At 37.9% G+C, this 26,557-nt stretch overlaps 1 long non-coding RNA gene across 1 annotated transcript in view; it reads right to left on the reverse strand.

Annotated features, from left to right (window-relative positions):
• LOC308066284 overlaps window positions 1-26,557 on the reverse strand; it is a 128,433-nt gene that overhangs the window by 42,706 nt on the left and 59,170 nt on the right. The window contains exon 2 of the long non-coding RNA XR_013929117.1: window positions 1-26,557. This exon is cut by the window's right edge and continues 32,325 nt beyond it. This is a non-coding gene — a long non-coding RNA (uncharacterized lncRNA).

The following is a 26,557-nucleotide window of genomic DNA, read 5'->3' on the forward strand; positions in this document are numbered from 1 at the left end:
CAAAATACTTCTTTTTTGAGTCACACTACTTCTAAGTCTCCCTTCTTGCTCTGACATCGTATCTGGAACAGACAACGGTAAGCAGACTCTGGTTTGCATGTTATCAGTGAACCTGAAATAAAGAAAATAATTTTTTTCAGAATTACTTTTGTTCTCCATGCCTCAAGGAATACAAGCACTGTCAGACTTGAGTACTGACATCTGAAAATCCCACTGAGCTGTCAAAGACAATATCCCCAACTCATCAGAAGCCAGTACCAAATGATTCCGCACAAGATGGATCTAAGTGAAGGCAATTTTAAAATGAGGTCTCATCTACAAAAGCTTCGTACCCCTAACACTTATCATTCAACTGATGTCCAAGAGTAAGTCTGAAGCTCACTTAATTTCTTGTTAGGTCTGTTTTCAGTGGCATGCTGTTGAAAATATGAGCATTGCTTAAACAAACTGGAAAATTTTCTGAGCCTCAGATTTTCACTGCAACCATTTCAAAAACTCTCCCTTATGAAAGAAGGCCACATTTGTATTTATGAACAGCATGGCTCATGCACTTGCATACTGACTGGAATACTTTAATAAAAGCTAAAAGCTTTAGTTTTTTGTAGCTAAATCTCATGAGCATGCAATGCAACAACCCAAAGTATAAATCTAATTAAGCTCCACAGCCTTGATTTTATGCATTAATAATCTGATCACTATTTTTATAAAAATCAATAAAGAGTCTATAGGAGTTGACAATGGAATACTGGATCTCCATCACTGCATGGCAACGTCTGACTGTATAAAAAGAATACAGTATTCTGATGATCTCTGCAACAGTTATGTAACTTATACCTTCTGGTTTTCATCACTAACTGTTTTCTTAGTTGCCATAAGATCCAGCAAAAGTATGTGAAGCAAAGAAATCCTGTTGCATTGAATGTGAGAAACTAACTGGTAGAAAAAAAACCTTCTACCATTTACACTGTGCTTTGTTACCCAGGAACAATCCCAAATTGCCCCTCAGGACTGTTCTGGTTGTACCAAAGCTATTCAGTGCATTTAACATTACCTCACCAAGCTGCAAAACCAACCATGGAGATAATAATGTCTGCTATGTTTGTAATTACTCCAAGCATCCTGGAACCAAAAGCAAAAATACATCATATTCCTCTGTTAGAAACTTGTTGAGAAGGTAGTTTTAGCCTCAAGAAACTAGGATCCCTCTTATTATGTAGGAGTCAGTACAATTATGGACTTTTCCGTCATCCTCAGGTCTGTAAACCTGCTAAGAAAAAAACATCCAGAAACCTTGCTTTAAGGAAGACCTGGTGCCAAAATTCTAACCATCTTCTGTACAGATTAAGTTACATTCAGGACACAATACCTTCCCTTTTCAGTGGCTGAACTCTCACTTCAGAGTCATTATGCAGAAATGGTTTCCTCATTCTTCCTGTGTGAGAACTATGCAAAAATCTGCTGCTGACACAAGCAGCAGCATACCCAACAGTGAAAAAGCTGGTAAATGTCATTGGCAAAATATCTTTTCACCAAGAAGGAAAGTGCACCCATGATGGAATATGATTTGTGTTTTACTGCTTTTAAAATTTCACAACTTACTAATTCCAAGTAGTGATGTATCTGCCATTTTGGTAAGGAAGTACCAGCTTTTTAACGTATCATCAGCCAGTGGTAGCTGCTGATTCTTTCACCTTTCCCAAGGTATAGCTGAATAAAAAGAAGTTTTGATAGGGTTTGCTATCTTGGAGAAAAATATTTAAATAAACTACAGCAACAAAATATAACTTCTTTCATATTTCTGCTTTCCTAAAGACATGAAGTAATATCAACAAAATACTCTGCCATAATCATTCACCAAAACACCACAAAAAAAAAAAATTCTGATACAGCTTAAAATGTATTAAAAGCATTCACCATTAGCCTGGTTGTGTCCTTCAAGTCAAAGGAAGCAAACTGGGAAGCTGAGTTCTAAGGCATAATTCATGATACCGTTTTCATTACGCACCTGCTGCTGCAGGTACTGAATAGGCACAACATTCGTTATTCCTCAAAGCGCTGCACTGAAAATGCACATATGAATTAAAGAATCATACAAAGTTGTGTGTGTGCCTAACTAGGCTTGCCCTCATGCAGAGAGAGATTAGTATATTCCTCGCCTGGACTCTGACAGTTGCCTATAAACAGTTACAGTTCGGCTAGAAAGAGCAAAACTCTCTGTAGGGTGCTTTACTGTGATTTTATTTTTAAGGGAGGAGCAGTAATTCATCTTGCTAATGACATTTTCCAGAAACTGCTTCAGATACATTCTTTCCCTCCCCAAAATTATTTTTATGATCATCAGTACCAATTAGGCTCCCAAGAACAGACTGTCTTCTTACACATACAATGTCAAAGTGATCAAAAACTAATCTATTTTCTTCATATTTTTTTCTACAATGAGTATATACATATTTGTGTAAATCTGTGTTCCAAACATCATATTTTAAATAATAAATACTATTTTTTAAAGATAATGTAGAATAAAATAAAAACTTCTTAAATTATAAATAATAAATCAAAGAGAAAACCAATACTCAGCTTCCACCATCAAACCTATAACTTCAAACTGCTCTGCTTCTATAAGGAAATGAAAGTTTTATGCACTAGTATTGAGAATCCAATATGAGCCTGATCCTTTGCACATAAACCACCTTGCCTTTGGTTCAAACTCTCAAAGCCAGCTACGTTCTAGTTATCTCCTTCACATGACGTATGTGTCCCACAGCACATTAAGTACCACAACTTCTTGCCTCCCTGAGAAAAGGCAGTGCCAGCCGTATTTTGCATGCCTACCCACAGCAAGTGCTAATTTCACAGATTAAACAAGGTTTTCTCTAACTGTAACCACAATCTATGTATTGCAATGCCACTAGAGATTTCTTTCTGCTTTACTCAGTCCAGAGCTTTACTATATTGCTATCCATTATAACTGTTGTACATTTAACTATGCACATATATATCCATAAAAAAGATCATATGTTCTACATTTTTATCCTCTGAAACATGAATTAAGGAACTGCCTTTGGTGACAGTCTGCTCTTTTTGTCTGTGCATTACCAGCAAAAAAACAACAGTGCTCAATGGATTTCAATCAAGAATTAACAAGAGCAATGAAAAATAGTTTATGCAGTTCCCTTTCTTCATATGCATAACTAAATCAGGCATGTCTTCTCAGTATTTGTGCAGATAGACACTGTTTTCATACAGTTATAAATATCACTGAGATTACAATCACAGAAAGAAGTTAGTGGGGAACAAACACATAAAAAGCTTTTCTGTTTTTGTTTATTTATACACTGTATTTCACAGCACTTTTTCCTATCGTAAGTCAACCAGTTAGATGTTGCTGTAAGAAACCCTGTCCTACAACAGCAGGAAAAGAATCGAAGCTTTGGAACTATTTCCTCAAAGAAACTAAAAGCAAACCAAAACAGAGCACAATATTCAAACGACATTATGTTAGAAATGATGTACCAGATTTTACCAGCTGGAGGAATAATGGCAAGCTAAGCATATCCCTTCAGCTCTCCCATTTTGTTAATTCTTCACTAGTGCATGTACCTACAAAAGACTTCAGCTGAATTCCAGTTTAATCTCTCCCTAGACTATCCTGGAGACATTCTATTTAAATATGTTCTCATTTTCTTCATGTCATGTTATGTGTTTCTTCCCTGGAAGTGCAGTGTGTTTTCCTGAGAGGGTAATACAGGTAACATTCAATATATAATTGTAAAAGAATAGTAGCATTTATCAACTCTGAATTCCACCGGCACTATTAATTCTCACAGAATATACCCACATAACTGAGACTACAAGCTCTGGGACTTCAAAATGCTGCAAACCATTTTTAGCTCCAGCAGCAGGGAAGGAGGAAAGTCAAGAGAAGTCACAAAGACCAAGTCTCTGTCCTGGTTCTGACAGTTGCCCTTTAGAACCTTCTCTCATTCTCCCCAAAATAACAGTGTTTGTGTAATCACAAGGAAGCAAGAAAAAAGAACTCCATAAAACATACCTGAGTTTCCCTTTCAATAGCATCTAACTTTGCAGTTACAGTTTTGCACCAAGCATTCATTAATTCAATAGCAAAACAGTGGATGAACCACAAAGTTTGAGGAAATCTTTAATTTCAATTTTTTCTAATTGCTGATAAAAACATCTTCAGAACAGACATTTACTTGACACTAACAGACCCATATCTCCTATGATGCAGATGAAATATGTGAACTAAATGATGCACTGACTAGCATGTACCACTAATGCAGGTATAACCTTCAAAAACAGAAATTCTATCTAAAACCCAGGAAAAGTCAGTTTACAAAAAGATCACCATCTCTGCTTTTTATAAGCTAGTGGTATACGCTACTTTCACCTGAAATATTGCTGTATTTTCCAGAATCCTGCATTGAATTAAGTGGCTGCTTTACCACATGCACTTGAACCAGTATCATTTTAGCAAGTGTCACTGCAGTAGCACAAAGCAAATAAAACTTGTATTCTCATCTCTACTTCTAAATTGTACTCCTGCCCTGAAGAAGCATAATGTGTGTGACAAATGCAATGCACTTTGTACTTTTCACCAGTAACACAATTTGGGAATGACCTGAAAAGGTCTGGCATACGACTAAAATTATGCGTGTGAGCAGTTCTCCACATCTCGGAGAAGCCTATGCTGACCAGTTACCAAAAAAACACCGAAGCCTAGTTAAGCGAAAAACAAATGTCCTTGCAATAACTGTATTTGTTGCCCAAATCCAGTTTCCACTTCTACCGCCAAGAAAAGCTAGCTGTGGTGGCCTACGTGCTGGTCTGTATGTATGAGCCTAGAAAACCACATTCCTCCTCGCCTCTGTTTCTCCCAAAGGTTGCAGATGCTCAGCACTCCGCTTCAAAAGCTGGGTGGCTTGAGATCAGCAGCTCACAACCTGCGCTGGGTGGCCCAAGGAGGGCACAGAAATGAACTCTATGGCAGGGGGCTCAGAGAGCAAGTCCATACATGCTGGACAGAAGCCCGATCTTTCTAAAGACCTAAGCAGATCTAAATATCCACTCTTCTTTTGGAATTTGTTTCGCAATCACAAACCTATAAAATCTGAAAACTGCTCCTTTACACAAAAGCCAACCCACTGGCAAGTGCGATAGGACACTCAGGATTGTTGACTTCATATTCCCAGGTTAAGCAACTTACTTCTGCCTTGATGCCCAACAAAAAGACTTAAGGAAGCCTTCCTACAGTTGGATGCATATTTTCTTCCAATATTAACATGTTACTCCAGAACAGTGCAACATGTATGAACATCTGAAAACAGTATGGCTATGTGAAAACAGTATGCCTGCATTTTGAACATTGATTTTTTTTTTTTCATTTTAATTACCAAGGCAGAAAGAAGTTTAAGCAATGAAGGTACTAGAACTTGGAAGCTTGCTTATCTAACTAAAGAAAAATCAGCAAACTGAAAAATAACTGAAAAATATTTCCAGTAATCGAAATGAAGTAACTGACACTAAGTAGGGAAGGGAAATCTGTGTTTTGTTTTAATATGCAATTTTAATATAACACCTACTTAGGATATCATTTGAGATTTCACATAAATATTTTAACATTTTAAATTGCATCTTTACTGAACTGTACATAATCACATTTATTATTGTATTTTTCACTGAAACAGAAACCTATTAAACATACATTTAATTTCAGTACCTTAAAGCAGTAACAGAGCTGTCTGTACCTTTGCCTGCACTCTTATGTCCATCTTCACTGTGCCCAGGACTATTTTCAACTGCAAATGATTCCTTAAGCTATAAACACACAGTAAGATACATAACTGGCTGCGTGATTGAAAAGGCTTCCGGAAGGAGGATGCAAAATCTGAACTGTCACCTCCAACTTTGTTTCTCAGTGACACAGAGGCAGAGTTCCACAAATAGCTGGGAAGTTATATTAAGAGGTTGTGTGATGTCCTGCCAGGGTCTTTACTAGCCTTCTAGAGTACAAAGGTCATAAATTATGTATTTATAGAGAAGAAGGATACTGTACAAACCATATGAGGTTTTAGGAAGCTTGTACTTTCAACCTAAATGATCCTGTGATTCTGTGAAATAATGCGATGTACATCACATTTTGAGAAATGGCATTAAAGTACACCTATAATTGAAAGGTGTCCTCTTTAACTAATACATGGTCTTGATTCAAGAAGAAAATGAAGACGCATGCTTAAATCTTGCTCAGTTGAGACACAGCTTACCTTGTTTTACTGTTTAGAAGAAATGTACAGGAGACTTCTGCCTCTTTTAGACGGAGTGAGTAGCACCGAGATGAGGATTCCCCTTATTATGTGCTTGTAGAGCATTTAGCACAGTTGTATCTTTTTTCTCTACACATAAAATGCCACCCTATTCTGCATTTGCGTAGCACACTGCATGAGATGTTGTTAGGTATAACCACTACGAGTCCATCCTCCCCAGCCACAACATACATCACTTTATCATAAAAGGGTTGGTTAAGACTTGATTCTCACCCCAGTTCTGCCATCTAGTAACTGCAACCGCTTGGCCAAAGTAAGCCTGCCTTGCCTCTGCTCTGCTGGGACCAGGTAGTAGAGCACTGTTTGCCAGACAGCTGTTCTGTGGCTTAATTGTCTCCACAAAGGAAAACAGAATTACTGCAAATTGTTGTTCAAGGACTTGAAATGCATGCCATGTCTGTCAATAATATCAGCAAATCAATCAGTATTTTGAGTACATACAAACACATGCTGTTCTCTAAAAAAATAAACGCCTTTTTCCACTTTTCAGTTAAAGAAGGAACCTAAAGTAGCCTTCAGTCTTGTAGCAAACACTGCCTTCCCTCCTACACCTCACTTACTAACAGGCTGGAAAACCTAAGCATATTGTGCCTTTCTCTCTAGCCACTGTTTTTATTCTAACATTACTGATTTTCAAACTTGACAGACCCTTTAATAAGACATAATAGGGAAGCTGAGTGTTAGTCCCAAGAGTCAGAAAAACACTCCATTTTAACCTGTCTGAAATGCAGCAAACAGCTTCAAAAGAAAATGAACAGACAGAATTCTAAGGTACTTCTATTGTATCAGTACAAACCTTGAGTATACACGAGACATATTACCCCCTCTGGAAGGTGTATAAAGTCACTGATTGTAAAAGTTTACACTTGAGATTTTTTGTTTAGGCTGCATTTATTTTGATTATAAATAGTATTCTGCCAATTTGATTTAGAAATAAACTTATTTCCTACCTTACCTGAAAAATACAGCTATTAGCAGTCTTCCTAATATAACAAAGCCAGTCACTGCTGACCCACACCGATCCCATAATGGTGGGTTTCACAGTGTCCTTTTGTGATGTCTTGACGGGCAGTACCCATCAATATCCAACCCAATACATTTCTGATTGTACTGGGCCTCACAGTTTCTTCTGATTTCTGCTCAACTGGAACACACTGTGGGAAAAATAATTCCTGTTTTTTACCCCTTCTGGCATCTCAGATCTGACATTTCTTTTGATGGGTTCCATCTTTCACTGCCAGCAATGTACTGTCCATGGCATTTTCTTACCTACACCTTCTCTCCTGTTGTCTTTATTCCTCTCCAGTGTAATGACGGCTTTTTATTCCTTCTGTTTCTTTCCCCTTTACTGTCTGTCTCTTAAAAAAACCTACCAAACCCCAGAAACTTGATTTGTTTAAAACACTGGATTAAACATGAGCAGCCAGATTTATTTCCTGCACCAAAATGGATTTTCGAAACAGCTTCTCTATTTTCCAGCTCTAAAAGCCCACCACTGATGTCACATTCTCAAGTCAGCTCAGCATCAGCTAGTTCCTGCTTCAATTCTTACAATCAGATATTTGCAATAGCCCAGGGTCAATAGAGCTGAGACTTCTGTTTTGCTACCTAAACAGGACTTCACAATTTTTGACATTCTGGCTTTAATCTTTCAGTGTCCCAGGATGTCACATGAAAAGAAAGAAAGAAATGAAAAAAAAAAAAAAAAAGGTACTTGTCTTCTCCCAAACTTTATCTTTGCATAAAAGGGATTTAGGATGTATATGATCAAATATTGTACTATACACAGCTTTTCTTTAGTTTTAACCTGGAACTCCACTGTAAGATTAATTTAAGAATACCACTGTTACATAATATAATGTCATATATTATATTTACCATAGTATTTTGCCAAAAAGATCTTACATTTAAGACAGCTCAGTTTCAGTGGATTAAGATGGGCAAAGTCTGTTTGCGTTAAGAAACCTTCTCAAAGTGGAATCTAGTAAGGAAAAACTCCCACAGGCAGCAAGACGGTACAGTGATTCAGTTAAAGTCATTCTCTCAATATCATGATTTTGTATGTTCGGCTGGTAATTTGCTTTTGCAGGAGTAACCTTAGCAGTCTGCAAAACTTGGTGAGTTAATAGTAATTTTAATATTTTGCTCTTTCTATTGCTTTCCATTTGAAGCTCTTAATGTGTTTTACAAAGACAGCAGAAGGCTCTTCTTTTTGTTTAACATAAGATGCTACAAAGGGGTGACCGTGTCTGAGGACAAAGAGCAGCTCAGGCAGTTGCAACTTGCTCATTTCTAACTCTGCACTACGCCCATCCTGAAGGATCAATAAATCTGCTCACTCTTTTCATTCCATAACCTGAGAGTTCGGTGATGGGCAGAGGCTACATGGGACCTGTAATACATCCTTTGTGTTCTATTGTTATGTCCAGAAAAGTTCAATAATTCTAATCTTAAGCACACCTTGTGACTTCTGGCAAATGTCCTAACTCATTAACCACAGGTGTGTTTATAAAACACTGGTTCTACCACGAAAGAAAAGGTACCATCAAACTCTCCGAAGGTGGAAAGTTTGACAATTTAACTCTTAAAGTCTTTCTGATCTCCTTTGTCTATTTAAGTGGTGTTTAAGCATTTATTAGCCCATTCTAAGGAGATCTTGTGTCTCACTGTATAACTGATGACTTCTGTACTTCCTACGTTCTTTAAACAGCAGGGCTCCTCATGCACCTTTACTCTCCTCTTCCCACTCCTCTCTACCATTCGCCTCAGTAAGATTCCAGTTAGGAGAAGTGCTCTACATAAAATGAAGGACATCCAACACGTCACATGATAGTGAAGTCAAAAGCATATGGTGTTTATCAAGCAATTTTTTTTTTTTAAATAAATATACACGTTCCAGCAGCATTAAATTTTGGAACTAGAGAGGTACCTCAAGAATAACACCCCAATTTGGTATCGCATATACTTAGTCTGAAGCACAGAAGTGGAGTTAAACATATGCTTAAATGCTTCCTTTAATTGGAGCCTATGATGAGGTTTTCTGCTGTTACCAAATACCACACTGCTGCGAAGACAGTATTTCTCCTGAAGCGCAGACCTTTTAGGTTAGTAGTTTTTTCATTTACAATGATACCCTGTCCTGGATTACCTGAGTGGGTTCTACTCACCACACTAACTTGTAAAAATATTCAATAGTATAATCTCAATAATCCTTTACCAGCTTTGCTGTCAGATTCCATAAAGCATCCTTCCATCTCGAACTAGCAGGAGGCAGTTTCAAAACAAACAAAAACGAAGTCACTCTTCATAACACGTGTGTTAAGCTATGGGACTCTGCTACTGAGTAACGCGGTTTGCAGGACTCGGAGGGAGATCACACAAGTATACAGAACAGAAATCTGCTCCAGTTACTAAACAGAAAGAAACTATGCCTGGCTGCATATATCTCTGGGATGGCTGAACACCAAGAGATTACTTAGTTGGAATATGATATACAATTTCCTTGTTCTTACACACTTCCTTAGGCATTTGGTTTTGGCCAGAGCTGAGGACAGGTGACAGTCCAAGCGGCTGGACAATCCACCCGCTGCTGGACGAGTCCCGGCACTAAGCTCACGTGCTCATTCTTATGCTCATATGTTCCAGCCCTTCCTAAACAGAACTCCTTTTCCTTTTGCACACTGTTATTGAGTGAATGATCAGCAATACTTAAACAATATGCAAAATATTACAGACTGAGGCTTCACCAAATCCTGTTTCAGCCTACTGGCTCGAATTATGCAAAAATGTTTCAGTATTTTTTAATTTTCTTGTTTTAAGGAAAAAAACCTACCCATTTTTTTCAGTTCCACCCAAAATTAATAGCTCCAGATACAGTTTTAGAATAATAGAACTTTCATGAATTTTTAATGTAGTTCACTTTCATAGTCAAAATTAAATTTCAAACAAAAAGTTAATGACACGCAACAAAATCAAACCTGCTTTACTGATTACCTCAAGTTCTACCCATCAGTTACCAAATTTAATGACTTAATTCAATCTCACCAGCAGCACAGATGTCCCCTACTATTCTTAGCTAAGACAAGGAGCAAAAATGATTTAATCTGTGAGAAACACTCTTTTGCCTCTTCCCAATTCATATCTATTCCTATCAGAATCAGATGTAAGAAGAAATTCCACCAGAAAAGTTTTTCTCATGAGACTGCCAACTGATTCTGCAGATTCAGCTAAATAACAGACTTCTGTGCACTTCTCTGAACAGATCCTCCTAATCACTCTTTACAGGATATGAAAACAAAATTAGAAAAGGGGCGGGGGACACAACCAAAGTAACACAGAAACTTCACAGATCTCTATGTGCCACTTAATACTTTGTGAGCAGCCAAGTATTTATTTTAATCTTTTAGGTGGAAATCTTAAGATGCTGAATCTTGAAATGGATTATAATTGTGCCAACTGAAATTTCATTCAAACAGACTTGGCGATCAATTCCACCACTTACAATCCATAAGAAATGCTTTGGCTGCAGTGTACCACAAAGGACATAGTTACTTGGAAACATGCTTTCAGTTTCAGGAATGAAAGGCAAATTTCAACATTTTAAGAAAACTACTGCATTGTTTAGATTGAAGGTGAGAATTTTGCCTCCAGTCTTTATTTTAAGCAATGCAACAGTTTCTTTACTGAAAATTGCCTTGCATTACCAAAATTGAAAGCATGTTTACGTGATTTTAGCTAGGTGTGATTACCATCGAGATACACGGTCTTCACATACAGCTGGAGGCTCAGGGTCATCCGAACTGTTGGTTCTTGTTTTTTGAAGTGTAGTGAGACAAAAGGTGCTCTGAGGTTTGGGATCTAACCCATCTTTGTATCATTTTGAATACTAATTTTCCTTTGGCTTAAATCAATCCTCCCACTATCTGCAAGAGGCTACTGGGATCTGTCCTGTGAACCCCCTCCTTTTCCCTTGCATACTTCTTCATGATGATCTCATTCTCCACTTACATATCTTCACATTCCATCTGTAGGCCAATAACTCATAAATCTGCCCCTTCTTTCATGGCTTGTCTCATTTAATCTCATCCTGTCTCATGTCTCTTCTTGGGTGTTTTGTTGTCAGTTATGAGTCATTATAACTCAGGCTTAATTCACATCTGAAACCCTCTTCCCTCCCCACATTACTGTTCAATATATGCTACTTAGGTCCAATACATGCCCTGCCTCCAGAAAAAAAAAAAAGAAAGAAAAAAGTCAGTTCATGTTTTTGAACGTTATCAAGGGAACCAAACTTTCAGACCACAAGTTCAGGAACTTCTAACACACACAAAGGCTGCCAACTAAATAATCATCTTGTCTTAATTTTTAATTTTCTTCCTCCTCAAGTGTCTTCATTGCATTTAGATGTTACAGCTGACATTGAACTAACCACTGCTACCTAGCCTTCATTTTGCAGTAGGAGCTGTTCACGTCTTGGTTGCCCAATAGCTGCAAAGCTGTAATTTTGAAACAAAGGCATCCAAACATCACCATCGGCCTAACAGCACCCAGACATCACTGTTACCACTCAATGCAGAATCAATATTCAAAAAAAGTAACTGAAACTCCTGCACTTTCTGAAACCACTGCCTTGGTTACAAAATGCAGCAAACAGGAATAAAAGTAGTAGTTAACACCATTAATTGGAATAATCCTGTATCACATTCTCTATTAGTATCTTGATACTAATTCCTCCTGTACTCAATACAGAGTGTTTTGGAATGAGCAGAATAGGATTTTGAAGAGTTTTGCAAAGCTTTCCAGTTAGGAAAAGTTCCTTTTAAAATGCCATCATCCTCTAGAAATACTGACTGTGATAATATACTGATCTCAAGTTTTTCAAGTCCTAAAATTATGCAAAATTTGTGGAATAGAAGTATTCCTTCTGTGAAAACCAAAACAAATTAAAATCTGCATCTCTCGAATACAGCAACACTTCTAAGTAGCTTTGTTATACTGTAACTGTCATTTGTTTAGGAAAATAGTGTACTGGGGTTGTGGTATGAACATGAAAGTTTTGCAATGAGTATTAAGTGTAACCTTTTCCCCAAAGAAGGAAAAACATCTTCCTTTCTAAAGTAGCTTGTTACTCATAGTTATTCAAACCATAGTTTGAAATGTCTAAGAAGAAAATCTGACTTTCAGATTTTAGTTATTTTGAATTAGAAGTATTGGAACCATCACAACCTGAAATTCGAAGTTAAGCCTATTGTACCCATGAGTTTTTAGAACATTAAGCAAGGCCAGTAATTCATATCTAAACTACTGGATGTTTGATTTGACCATCACCTTTGGGTACAGAATTACTGCTTAATTTCAGGTTCTAGTATGTTCTCAGGCACCACTGTTCCTATTGTCAATAAAATTTCTGTAAGGCTCATTTCTCCTGTCTCAATAATGTTAACTCTTCTGAACAAACTGCATAACTATGTAGTTAAACACTTTTTAATCTCAAACGTACTTATTTTCAAAAGGTTTAATAGTTAAAATTATTTAGATAAAATTAATTTTCTTATAGGAAAATATCACTCTTCAAAGTTGAAGCGAAACTTTCCTAAACCTACGTTAGGAGATTCTGACAGCACTTTCCTGTTCTTACAGAGAAAAATGTAGCTTCAAAGAGAGACTGAGGACGTTTCTGAAGGCCAATGACATGACTCAAGGTTCAAAAACACCTGGAAGAAAACCAAGAGTTTTCACCACTGACTTTACATTTTGCGATGCTGCTGCTAGCAACTACATGCATTGGAGAACTGATGCTAAAAAAAACAGCCAGTGAAGATGAAATACTGAAATTAAAAGTACTAATAATGCTACAAGATCATCCACCAGTCCCATGTGTTATATCTGTATTATATGTAGTAAAACCTGGTGCTCTGGGATTTGATACCAATTTTGCAGATGAGTTATCTGAGGTTCACTTAGATCAAGCAAATCGCACTAAGTCAAAGAAGCAGTTTGGTAGCAAAATCCAAAAATAGTACATCAATACTGTCTAAGATCACACTGACAAAACCACAGGAACGCACACATAAGGAAATATGAACTTGAAGAAATACCTGGAAGCTGATATACCGTGTAGTTCATGAATTAAAATAATATTGAGTGACTTTGCTGTTTCCTTCTATTTGCTTTTCAGACAGTCACATGTGGTATAACACTTAACAAGAGTGATTTTTCACATATTAGTGACATAGCCATTAAATATATACTCTTAGGAGATACCTCTGCTTTTTTGGTTTTGTTTAAAATACTTAATTATGAAGAAGAGTTTGCAATGTCAATTACAACAATTTAATCATTATAAAAAGATAACATAGGGTTGTAATGACTATGCAAGTCAGATGTTTTCTCTGAACCCACTTCGTATGGACGCATTCTGCAAACACAACTCTTACCTTTACACCTGTTAGCAATCCCAGTTGCTTCACTGAATTAATCATCTATAAAGGGACCTAGGTGTGTATAGTCAGTATCTCTACATTATTATCATAATACAAAAATGTATGCAATTACTTGTTGCTATTAAGTTATCAGCTTGCACATCTATACCATGCCTGTCATCACCTGCTCACATGGAGCTTTGAAAAGCAATCACACAATTGTCCTCCTTGCTTCAGAGACATATAACACTGACTAAACAGACCTGTACTACCTTTCCCTATTTATACTCTCAAAACAAAAATCTGTTTTCCTCTAATCTAGACATTTACAACCTTTCTCTAGACTGCCCTTGCTATCCAGCTAGAAAGTCCCATTTCTGCAGTGGGAAGAACTGCAAACACCTTATTTCCTTTCAACTGTATACAGAACATAACACTACTTAAATCTCAATAAAATCCTTGAGGCCTAGCAAGAGATACACAGCACCTTCTGTCATCTCTGCAAACCAAAATGAATTTCACCTTCACTGTAGGCCTACCTAACCCAGGGCTTACACAGTTCCCAGGATTTAATTCCTGAGGTGACTGGGAGTTTTATAATGCTGTACCCCATGTTCATTTTGCTCCAGAGAATGTCAGAAAAGAATCCACTTTCTCCACCATTCTTCACATGGCCATCAGTGCTCTGAGTAGTAACAGGTGGTAAAATCTGACTTAGCTAAGGGATGTGACAGAACATCCAGAAGCATCAATGTGTGTTGAACATGAAGCTACAACTCTAACAGACCAAATTTTCAACCCTAGCTTCACCTTTAAGTTGCATGATGGCATTCTGACTAAACAGCCTTAACCCTTCTTTTGACTTTTTTATTTGGTTTATGTAATTTTCTCACCACTTCATGTGAGTTAACAAGAACATTTTTCCTTAAAGGGCATGAACTGCAGAGTACTCCACGCCGTGCACCAATTACTGATACATGTAACGGAAGCACAAATACCTGAACGCCTTGCAGGTTAGTCTTGAACGTCTTCTCTTTGTGTGTTTTGAGTTCATTTTGCCACATTCCTGCTTCATCTTTTTAGGGGAAGCCTGAGACAGATATGCTGTAACAGCAGAAGAAAAAGCTATCTGAGTACGAATTTTGTCAGAAAATGCAGAATAAACACAGCAAAAGCCAAAACATCATAAAAGAAACATTTAAGTACTGTTACCCCCTACAGTCTGTTTTACTGATAAATGTGACATACCATGCAGAGCACATAAACAAGGAACAGTACAACAAACCATGTCATTTCATAGAAAAGGATGGAAAATATTTGCACTGCTCCTTTAAGCCATGGTTTTGAACTTTTTTGAACTGAGCCGCCCTCAAGACTATTGTCAGAGCTCAATGCTTTGCTGGATTTAGTGGCCGCTTAGCCAACCCCTCTCATTCTCCCCTTCTTCTGTTGAACCAGAAAAGTGTATTAGCTCAAGTACATCATTTCCATTATGACACACAGACACCTCACCGGCTTGGGACTACTCATCCAGAGTATACGCATTATAGAAAAACTATGCTCAAAAGCTAATGAAAACTTTCCCTCTGTTGGTTACTCAGGAATTGTGAGAATGAGAAACAAACCATTTGTTGTACGCTGGGGCCAAGTTATCTGCCACATAAACTGGCATAAGCTTGCACTGAGTAAAGCAATGCTGTGCCAGTTCATACAAGCAGAGAATTCGGTTGCTGCATGTGTAAACAACTCTGTGAAATACCTTTAAATTCATCAGAATAAACAACAGAGACCACTTTTCTCTCCAAACCAGTAAGAAAATGTTTGTTCTATTTTTGTGAAAGAGTCAGTTCACTGACATTAACATGAAGATAAATCAAAGTACACACACAAATATTACAACTTCACATAGAGCTGGATGAGAATGAAAATGTTACAGAATGTCCAGAGTATACCTCAGTTGTTCTTCTGTATTTAGCCTTTCTCTGGCTGAAGCAACTTAGATATGGCCTCCTCAAAACAGAATTCTGAACACCAAATAAAATGCGCTCTTCTTCTCACTGTTTCTTCCAAATCCCACCAGTCTGTGGTACGGAGTACATGGTAGACACACCTGGTGCAGGAATGGAAGACTCTAAGTCGCTGGAGGTCATCTGGCTAGTCCAGCTATCACTTGTGTATCGTAACTACTTCTAGTCTGGTTGCATCAATTTACCTCCATCAGCAGTAAGTGCTGACATGCTGTCTCAATTTAAGGTTCGCGTTTATTTTAAAAAATAATGATCAGTGTGATCTAAGTTTTAACACTCCTTATCTTGTATCTACCGCAAGTGATTGCATAGTTAAAAAAATACATATTCTGAATTACAATTAGTAGTTGTGTACAATATGTAGTTTCTTCTACCTTCAGAAAAACATGTGAATGAAAGTTAGTGGTCATCGATGAAAAGCAGCCCTACCACCCAGACACCATCATGGGCTTGTAACAGGCCCAAGTCCAAGTCTTCACTTCCTCCTGCTTCTTCAGGTCTCTGCCTCTCCTTATCATTAGATACTGACTGCAGCACATGGTAGGCTGATGTGTTATGTGGTCAAAGGTCACCCAGCATCATACAGGTCCAACTCAAATCCAGTTCAGGTAGCAGAAGACTGACATGTTAGTTTCCAGTTTCAAATGTTTGCTAAGTTTTGCCTTTCTAGTAACATCAGAATCTACACATACATTTCAAATGGATTCTTAAATGCATCTACTGTGCATGTAAAGTACTTACATGAAGGTATTCTTTCATTAAGTGTCACTGAGCTTGGATCTCTCATGAATACTGATGCAAGCCTGAAATTTTCAAAACCTGGGGCAATGTGATTTTAGAAGACACAATTCTTCCCTAACAGCAATTACTGAAGATTTTGGGTCACTCTGAAGACTCCCGAAGCTGACCACCCAAAATCACTAATTATTTTCCAATCTTAAGGCAAGGTATACTGTGAAAAGTGATGGAGCAGCCACTATTTGGATGAGATCAGGTGATGTACACATCAGTAACGCCCCCTGGAGTTCAAAACCATATCCCTTCCTGGTAGCCAAATTCTGCCATTAGCAGCAAGTACATAATCTCACTAAAGTAAACTGTAAGGCTAGAGTGGAAAAGGATAGATAAAGAAAACTGTGCACTGAGTAACTGCAGGGAGTCTAAAGCTGAAGACCTAATAATTAGTCTTATCTCTATCAAGGTGCAACAGAATAAGCTGAGGAGTGCAAGAATGCCTGACAAGGCCCTAGGGCTCTTCACAGCTGCAGAGAAGCCTCGTTGTTCTGGAGAATTTTAAGGATGATCTCATGTGGAGAGAACATGAGAAATTTATTTTTCCTGCCATGCTGCTCACGGGGGTATCTGGAAGGCACATTTCTCTACACACTCTTCCCTTCATACAAGCCACTGCAATGACGAAGGTTCACTGTTGGGTTGCCCTTTACAAGGCTGCTCAGGCACGGTGAGCTGGAGGTGCACAAAGAACAGCCTCTGGGGCAGCCAAACTTGTGCAGTCCTGTGGTGGGGAAGCCCCAGGGGAAACTCACTTTAAAGACAGAAATGTCTTCCTTGAAGTTTTTAAATTTTGATCTCTGCTTTGCAACAACACCTATTTGGGACACTTTAGTTCACTAATGCAAATATTTAGATGTAGAGATTTACTGGTGATTATTACACATTCAAACAGTAGCTGATACTTCACCTTCCAAATGGAAGGAAACACCTAGGAAAAGAAGGTGGTCCCTCATTCCCTGTGCTCTAATACCAACTCAAACAAAATACTAGCAGATAGGAATGCTGTCACACACTTCACGTCTTTCTCTGGATGATGTGCAGGTGCCTGAGTAACAGGTTTACTTCTCCAAAACCAGAGAAGTTTCTCTCTGAAATGTCCAAACGAAATGGCACCAAATCTACAGGAACCATATATCTCTATATGTAAAATTTAAGTTTTATTGTCCTTCTATTTTAAGACACGGTGGTAACTAGAATAGACATTATATGATTACTTCTTTCTAATGTTCACAGTTGCTCCCCTTTTCCATCAATGTTTTGCTGAACAAGCAGGGCAAATGATTTAACAGTGGGTCCCGACTGCAATGTCCTTTGCAGCCATTAGGCTAGTTTTCTACAGACAGCAAGTCCTTGTTTTACAGGCCATCCCTTTGACTGTCTGGAGGAATAGGGATGTTTCAGTAATCCTTGTTACAGCTATTTTCTGTGTCCAACCACTTCCATACTCTCTGAAGAAAATAATTAAAGAATTAGTTATACCAAAGCGAGAAGGGAATGTATGAATTTTACATTTGCATGGTACTACGGACGCACAGCTTGCTTCTACTCTGACAGCAACTGCATCATGGGTCTTTTGCAAATTCCCATTGAAAGCAAATGGAATTTTGCCACTGGCTTGAAAGAGAGCTGGAACAGCTTTCATGTTATTTTAAAGTGCAGGAAACAATATCCTTTTCCTTGGGCAGCATAAAATACTGCACTCGGGATATAAAAATTTGTTTGACTATGAAAAAGGACCCAAAGCTTCTATTTTTAATGCCCCAGCCCCTTCAGTGCCTACAGCCCTCCAGTCAGCTGCAGTGCTTCAACAGAACAGCGGTGGAAGAGAAACTGGAAAAAACACTGTAGCTGAAATACAAGCAAATGCCCTCGTCTACACCTGATTCCACTTGCCAGTGAAGTCCAAGGCAAGTTTCATCTTCAAAGAAAGCAGCAGAAGATCTTTACTCAGTAGAATAAAGCATGAGCAGTTTGCAACTTCATATAGTTAAAACATGTTGACCACAGCTGGATCAAGTGAGTAGTTATGCCACATGATTCTTCTAAAGTTTCCTAATGTTCTCACAAGGTCCAGAGCCCTTTTTTTGTGTTTTCTGAGACAAAAAAGAAACAGAGTCAGAGGGAAAGTAAACTGTGTGTTTGGGTTACCCTACAACTTTCTTTCTCAAGCAGATAAGAAATTTTATCATTCATACTTCATGATTAACTTTTATTACCTGGGATATTGTTGAGGCTTTCAAATCTAACTGAATTCACCCCAACATCAACTGACAAAGCAACATCAGAACTTTATTTACATAGCCTGCAAAAAAGTATTATTGGCAGGCTGAGGTACACAGATGAAAGCAAATACCTTTGTTTGTTTCACGGTTTGTACAAACACACCCTTTGCAGCCTCTACGGCACACCTAGCAATTCTGAAAATCCACCAGCTGCACGGTACCACTGATACTTACACTGGACTGGGTGATGAAATCCACAAGGAATACCAACTTAAATAGAAATTCTGACCCATGAAGTGACTATCATACTCCACAGATCTATTCTTTGCCAAATGCAACTGGTCCAAGTCTGCCATCACATGTCCCATCTGCCTTTCCAGTGATCCTGTACCGGCAACCTCACGCAGATAAATCACCCAAGGAGCTTGTTCCAGGAAGGGCCTCTGACACTGCATGCTGAGAGGGCAGATGGGATTTGCAGCAAGCCACAGCTTGATCATCCTGAGAAAATGCCACTCCTTAGCCAGCCTCTTGCCTGTAATACAACACATATAAGGGACCTAACCACAGTCGCTTGTCTCCAGTCCATAAACAGAACAACAGTACTGCTCTACTCACAGGGTATTTTCAATGGTTGAAATGTGTGAAGCTTTAAAGGCAGCGAAAAACTCAAATGCTACATGAATAATACCCAAGAGCCACAGGCACAGTCTTTATTAGTGCTGAATGTAATTACGATGATGAAAAAGCCGAACTTAACATTTAGAATCTGACTGAAGGGATTTGGACCTGACTGGAGAGTTTAAGTTAGATGATGTACCTTACAATAACCCAACGTAGTTCAATAAAACTGTCTATATCAAATCTGTATTGCTCTTTTTATTTCTGCAGTGGAACTGCACTACCAAAAACGTTGACTTGAGACAGCCACAATGAAAACATGCTAGTAAAAATTATTCAGAAACAATTTTAGCCACGTAAAATGCCTATGCTGCTCTGGTATGTTCCATTAAGAAACAGTTCACAAGATTCTGCCTTGAAGGTTACACTTATTACTCACATGTACAGAAAACAGGAGTCAGGACAAACCGTCTGTATTTTAAATACAGGGGACTGAGGCACGGAAGAATAATAATGTTCAACCTCTCCTATGAAATAGTGCAAAAGACTATACAAAGTAAATAAATAATTTGTGAACTATTATGCATAGGATTATATATTTTTTTCAGTTAAACATTTCTTTCCTAATCCTTTTAGGACTAAAATATCATTAGTCTAATTCAAGACTATGTGCCTTATTTCCTCCTTCCCCCTCAGAACAAGGCCATACCAACCAGTGTGTGTTAATCTTGCAAATCAGTTTCTCTGAACGGCTTGCTTTTCTCAGCAGCTGTTTGCTGGCTTCATCACAGAGCTGAAGTCGGCTGCTCTGGTACTTGCCACGAAAATGCAGAATGTCAATCGTTTACACTACTCATGAGAATTAGCACAACACAAGTCTAATTAGAAACTAAACACTGTTATCTGCAATGATTAGGAGATGGTGTGAGTTGATGCATGTTTTAGGAACCCTTCTTGCTGCACAGTAGTTCATGATAACACCCACCTCACAGGTCATTAGCAAATCAAAATATTATACTGTATAAATACTACTTTGCTCTTTTACATTTTACAGAAGCCCTAGGTCTCAGAAGCCTCCATTACAGAGTATATGTGATTTAGTTATATTGGAACATTGTAGGAAATGGAAAGTAGCCCTGAGTGTCCAAAAACAGCAAAATGGAAGCCAATATACTGTATATTTTGGTCCTCTCTCTATAGAAATAGTCCCAACCAGCTTCAAGACATTTTAAACTGAAATATATATTGGCAGAACACAAAGAAACTATATACTGTATGACGCTGTACATGAATTCTCAGTACTTCTGCACTGGATTTATTTCTTTCTCTCACTCTTTTCTGCAGAAAACAATGTAGCCCACTATAAATCTAGACGGCTTCAACCAGAAATCCAAATGCAAGGAGGGGGAAACCTGGCAAAGAACTAAAATCAAAGATGTAAATGTTTAACAGCAAAAGAAGGACATGAAAGGATATGCAGCTGTTTTGCTGCACGGTTTCTCAAAATGGGAATCAGAGAGCACAAATGTAGACCACGTTCTCACTTCTAGTTGAGATAAACATTTACAAGCTATTCATTTTAAACAGGAAGACATACCATTAGGACACGACCTTTAATTTCACTGAGTCTGTGAAGGCAATCCACCAGAGCTCTACTGCAATGCAGTTAAACATCCAGGATGAGATGCATACTATTCCATTGCTTTGTTATTACAGGTGTACTTGATTTTAGATTCAATGAGGAAGGTGCAATTTTATGGGCGTGTGGAAAAAATCTTTAAAATGCTTGCCGGTGGATGTCTAATGATGCCAGACTGGTGTTGCAAAACAGAATATGAAGATAAAGCATTGAACAAATTGTCTATGTACCAATGAACGAGCATTTAGGTAAATAATACATGCACAGATTTGGTGTCATTGTGTATCCTCCTTTTGTTCTTTTAAAAGGGTGCAATTCTGATGTGTTACCATTAGCTTTCTAGCTGGAAGCTGATAGAACTTGAAAGACACCAACAAAAGATAGGGGAAGATTAATTTACAGGGAAAATCTGCAGATTTTGAAAAGCCACAGTCTACTTGTAGCTTGAAAGACATTTCTTGTTTGTGTAATGTTCCCCATGTTTCCCATACAGAAACATGCACAACTTTTTACTGCAGGAAGCTATTAAATATATAAGACATCACTTTGTATTAACAGGCAATATATATTTATAGCAGGTCAAAGGCTGAAAGGGGACAAGTTTGGACTTTAATATCCCAACCTGCGACACTTTATAGGTGGATCTCCTGCACAGAATTGAAACCTCTGGAAGGGGTATCAGCAAGGTCTTAAGTTTGGTTCTCCAGCACTGACATATCCGGAATTACTAGTAATTTTTAAACCTTGGCTCATAATCTAAAAAAAAAAAAAAAGAAAAAATGTTTTGTAATATCTGTACAATCCATGATAGAACCTGGTAATGCTGTAGGGAAAAAAATATTGCACGTTTATATTAAGGGCAAAATTCTTCCCCGTTATATAACTTGCTTTTTATCATTAAAGGCCCTAAATAGACCCTCTGATTTAGCTTACTATTACTTTTCATTACATCTTCCAGAGAAGACTGAGAATGCCTTCAAGAGGTTTAATTCAGGCTTACAAAACAGTTAGTTCCAGGACAGGCTGCAACAGAGTACCAAAACTCTGGAACATGCAATTCCAAAAGCTTGAGAAATGTTTTTTGTAAAGAAGCACTAAACACAACCATGACTCCAAAATACAAACTAACTGTACAGACCTAGAAAAAGTCTTTTGCATTATTTAATAACCTGGAAAAATGCCAATGCTATGTTTTATTTTTTAAAATTATAAATACTCTTTATTGAAAGGCGAGTATACTATTTCCTATGAAACATACACAGTGCTTTGTGAGGTTTTATAATTTTCAGAGAGGTCACTTGTATAAGCATGACTTTTACTAGGAAGTTTTTTTCCATTTTAGAATACTTTTATCGCCATTTAGTTTTCCTCAATAACAAAATATGCAAAACAAGCATTTCCTGTGACTTTAGAACTGTTTTGGACATTGAGACTGGGATTGCAATCCACATCCATAACACACTGGACCAAAATCTCAGATCCTAAAACATACATGAAAAATTGATGAAAATCAAAACTAGTGCTACTACCTCATTAGAGAAAATGCAAACAGTCTTCTTGCAGATGACTGCTCAATGCACTGCAGGCAGCAAAGAATATTTAGGAATGGTATTTTGTATTTCCATCACCTTCCACCTGAAACACCTGCATGCTCAACACACATTAACAAAGAGACCTTTCATGAGGTAGCAGAGTCTTATGTGATGGTGAAAGGAAGGTACAGGGAGGTAAGTGACCTAGCGAGGCCATGCAGGAAGGCTGAGGCACAGCTGAGAGCAGAGCCCGCACCGCCCCAGCCCCAGCCCTCTGCTTTATGCACGAGGTCAGTTTCCCTGGATGGAGAAGCATGTAGGAGGTGTAACAGACAAGTCTTCTACTCCACCTTTTAGAAGGACAAGTGTTTGAAATCTTATGAAGAACACATTCAGCTGTTACCAGGTTTGGTTGCCAATCTAAAACTTGACAAGCCAGTTGAGAATTAAGAGCATGTTTTAGAGTACCAGGACAGCACCTCATTGAAACCTGGGGTACCGATTTCTGATTTGAAATAAAACTCCGTTTTACACAGTTCTAAGTAGGCACAGGAATTACCTGAAAGCTTCTGCTAATTTTCAATTGACTTCCAACCGAGAACATGCAATAATTGAAACTACCTAGCTTGCCATATCCTAACTATGAACATTTGAAGAGAGTGTGTTTCTTTGACCCTGATCTACTAAGGGACAAAAATGAGGACAAGAATCCAAATTTAAAGCAACACTCAAGTGCTGCAAACCTGTCTGTAAGCATTATGACAGCAAATATATCAGCATTAATTTACGATCAAAAATTCTGCACAAAGTAAGGTGAAAAGAAGGAGAAAAAAGACTTTGTGAAACACATAAAAGTCACCAAGTTTGCCTTACTCTAATTAAAATGCAGTCCTGGCTGGCATTTCCAGGCTCTGTAATGGCACTGGCATGTCAGATCTTGCTGCAAAATTCTGATTATTTTTTTTGTTTCATGAAATTTACCATCCTTGGTTAAAAGTGGGTTTTTTTCATAAGAGATTCACCTATTTATATGCAGATGAAAACAATCTAACTTGAGGTGGATTAGTCTTATGAATAGGGCCCAGAAACATTTAAAAAAGGGAGGGAGTCCTGTTTTTTGCAGAGAAACTAATACAGTCCATTTGCAGTTTAACAAAACACTAGCCTCTTGTTGCAAGGTGTACAAAGCTATACGTTCTTCCTTTAGTTCTATGACTGCTTTCAGGTTATAAATATTATGAGCTAGTTTTTTTCTGAAAATTAATTGCTATAGAACCAGGCCAGCTGGTCAGCTGAAAAGCAGCACAGGGCAAGGCTGAATAATGAGAATTTCAGTTAAGCCTCGAAACACATTAATCAAGGCAACATTTAAAAACTATGTACATACATAATGTATGTATGTTTGAGATAGTTCTGTATTACTGGTAATAACTGTAGTTATTGCACAGAGAAAGTAACTTGTCCAAACCAACCCATAAATAATTAAGGCCAGGATTTCAAAATCGGATCTGTGTGGGTGGATTTTTGCACCCCCGCGGATTCAATGGCAGGATCAAAGATAAGGAAAGCCAGAAATACACTCAGAATCTGAATATTGCTGAAGTACAGCACCTGGCATTTCCAGTGCGGGGAAGGGTCTGTTTTCACTGCCATCCTCCCACCCGAATGCCTGACGAACAAACACTTTCAAAGCAGCAAACAAATGTATTCTTGTTCCACCCTCCCCACAGTAACCAATTCCTACAGCATCCATTTCTTTGAGTTATGAGTTAGAGCTAAGGAAACAACAAGAGCTGGCATGTTGAGTTTTACTTTTCCTTACTATTCTAATTAAAATAAGTTTAGCTTAAACCTTTCTTCCCAAGCTACCAATCAGTATTTTTACTGGGTTTTTTTTTCAGATTTTCTAAAAAATACAGTGTTTATTTTTTGTTTCAGCTGTACTGAAAGTCATCAGAGAAAAACTACACCCATTACTAGCGGTGACAGCACAGACCAGAGGCAGATCTGCTGGCTCTTGCTGAGAAAGTTGTTGACAGCTGTCACTCAAGAAGTCATTTGATGCTGACAACTGGACAACTGCCCACAGACTGAACTTCTACTTCTGGACAAAATTACTCAGAATGCCAACAAGTTCAAGCATATGAACAGAGTAGCTCTATTTGCCCAAACTGATGAAAGGACAGACAGGGAGAGGTCACAGTACTCTGTGGTACCCTCCCGAGAACTTGCGATGGTCATGTATTAAGTGATTGCAGCATATCTAATTGCTTTCAACACTGGTCCTCAGGAGACACTGCAGGCAGTGTCCTGTCCTCTAGAAATCTTAAGAGTTGCCGACTTGCTTTTTCTTTTCTAGAAATCTGGCAAAAAAACCAAACTGCTATCCTTTGACAAGTTTGGGCCACATGTTGCTTTTCCTCCTGCTCAGCATGTCTGGAAGGTAACGAGGGAGGTTTATGTCCATCAGGCACTTATGTGGATGACGCTCAGCCCCTTTCAACTCAAACATGTCTGTCAAATACCTCAGTAATAATTGGAAGAGAAACAGGCCATGAATGAAGGTTCTACAGCTGCAACTCAACATCACTAAAAATAAGGTAGATTAGCTGTAGAAACTTAAAAAGTAATCATGATGATGACTGCAGCTGTCCCTGGGGGTTTTTTTGAGCATTGTATGTTGCCAGGACGTCAAGCACATGTGTACATGCCATACTGTTTTGGGTTTTTTTTATTATTTTTGGTAAATTTGTGTTTCTCTTGATACAAGAGAATTTGTAATAATGGTAATATTTGGGAATCTTGACTTAAAACATCACTGGAATACAGTTCCCATTTATATGGGATAAAAGGGAAAATACTATGGCCAACATTATGGACAAAATCAGCCTAGATGATGTCCCCCCAGTTGCCTTGATTTGTGGGAGAAATTCAAAGCTCATCAACAATTCAGCTGATTTCCATGGAAACACCATTTCAACTCGTGAATCAAAATCGCGTGAGGGCCAAAAATGCCAAACACAGATTATAAAAATATTTTTCCACATTGGGATTCTCAAAATAAAAGGAGTTAAGCAGAATAGGAATAATAAATTCACAAGGGACTTGTTTCCCATCATCGACACTATCTTTGTTTCATATAGTGCATCTACCTTGCATCTACACACTTACATTCTTTGAGTATTTCATCAAATGCCCTAAATATCAACACATTGTCATGGTTGTAATTAATAACTTAAATAATTAATAAAACATTAATAACTTAAAAGCAGAAAGTGCCTAAATGTGATGAAGATACATCAGCATTTAGTTTAGCGCCTCACCACAGGCCACCTCAAGATCTGGACTTAAACTTTGCTGCAATATTGTTTAGCATACCAGCTAAATAAATTTTTACTGCATTTCCCAGTGGCAACATTATCAATAGCGTTCTCTGCTTCATAATTATCACTTCTCTTGAACACCCACAAAAAATATATCATCATTCCTCTGGAACACATTTAGAGTGTATGTAAACAGGGCTCACTGTTATACTTTTCTCTCAGTAGTAACTGAGGCTCTTGCAATAAATACTTGCAGTAACACTTAACATTGGCAGTGACAAAGCTATGTAAGAATTATATTATTTTGTAATTTTCAGTATTTCACTGAAGGAGGTTTTATAGTCCTCTTTCAGTTTACATCGTTTCTCACAATCTACAGAATAAAACCAAATCTGGAAATATCCAGTTCACCTCCAAGGATTCAGAACAGCAAGTGGCATTCTGCATTATACCAAAACGGCTTAATTTGTTAACATCTTACTGTCTAGAAAGAACTTTTTCAGATCATGTAACTTAAGAGAAATTTTAAAACCTCTATAAAGATTGTGTAGTCTTACAGACATGACATTGGTCAGATTTTAAATATATGAAAATAAGATGAAAAGTTTATCAGCTTTGTTTTTCAGATCTTAAAAT

Source organism: Falco punctatus (genome assembly GCF_963210335.1).
Source record: "Falco punctatus genome assembly, chromosome: 6".
In the NCBI taxonomy this organism is placed as follows: domain Eukaryota; kingdom Metazoa; phylum Chordata; class Aves; order Falconiformes; family Falconidae; genus Falco; species Falco punctatus.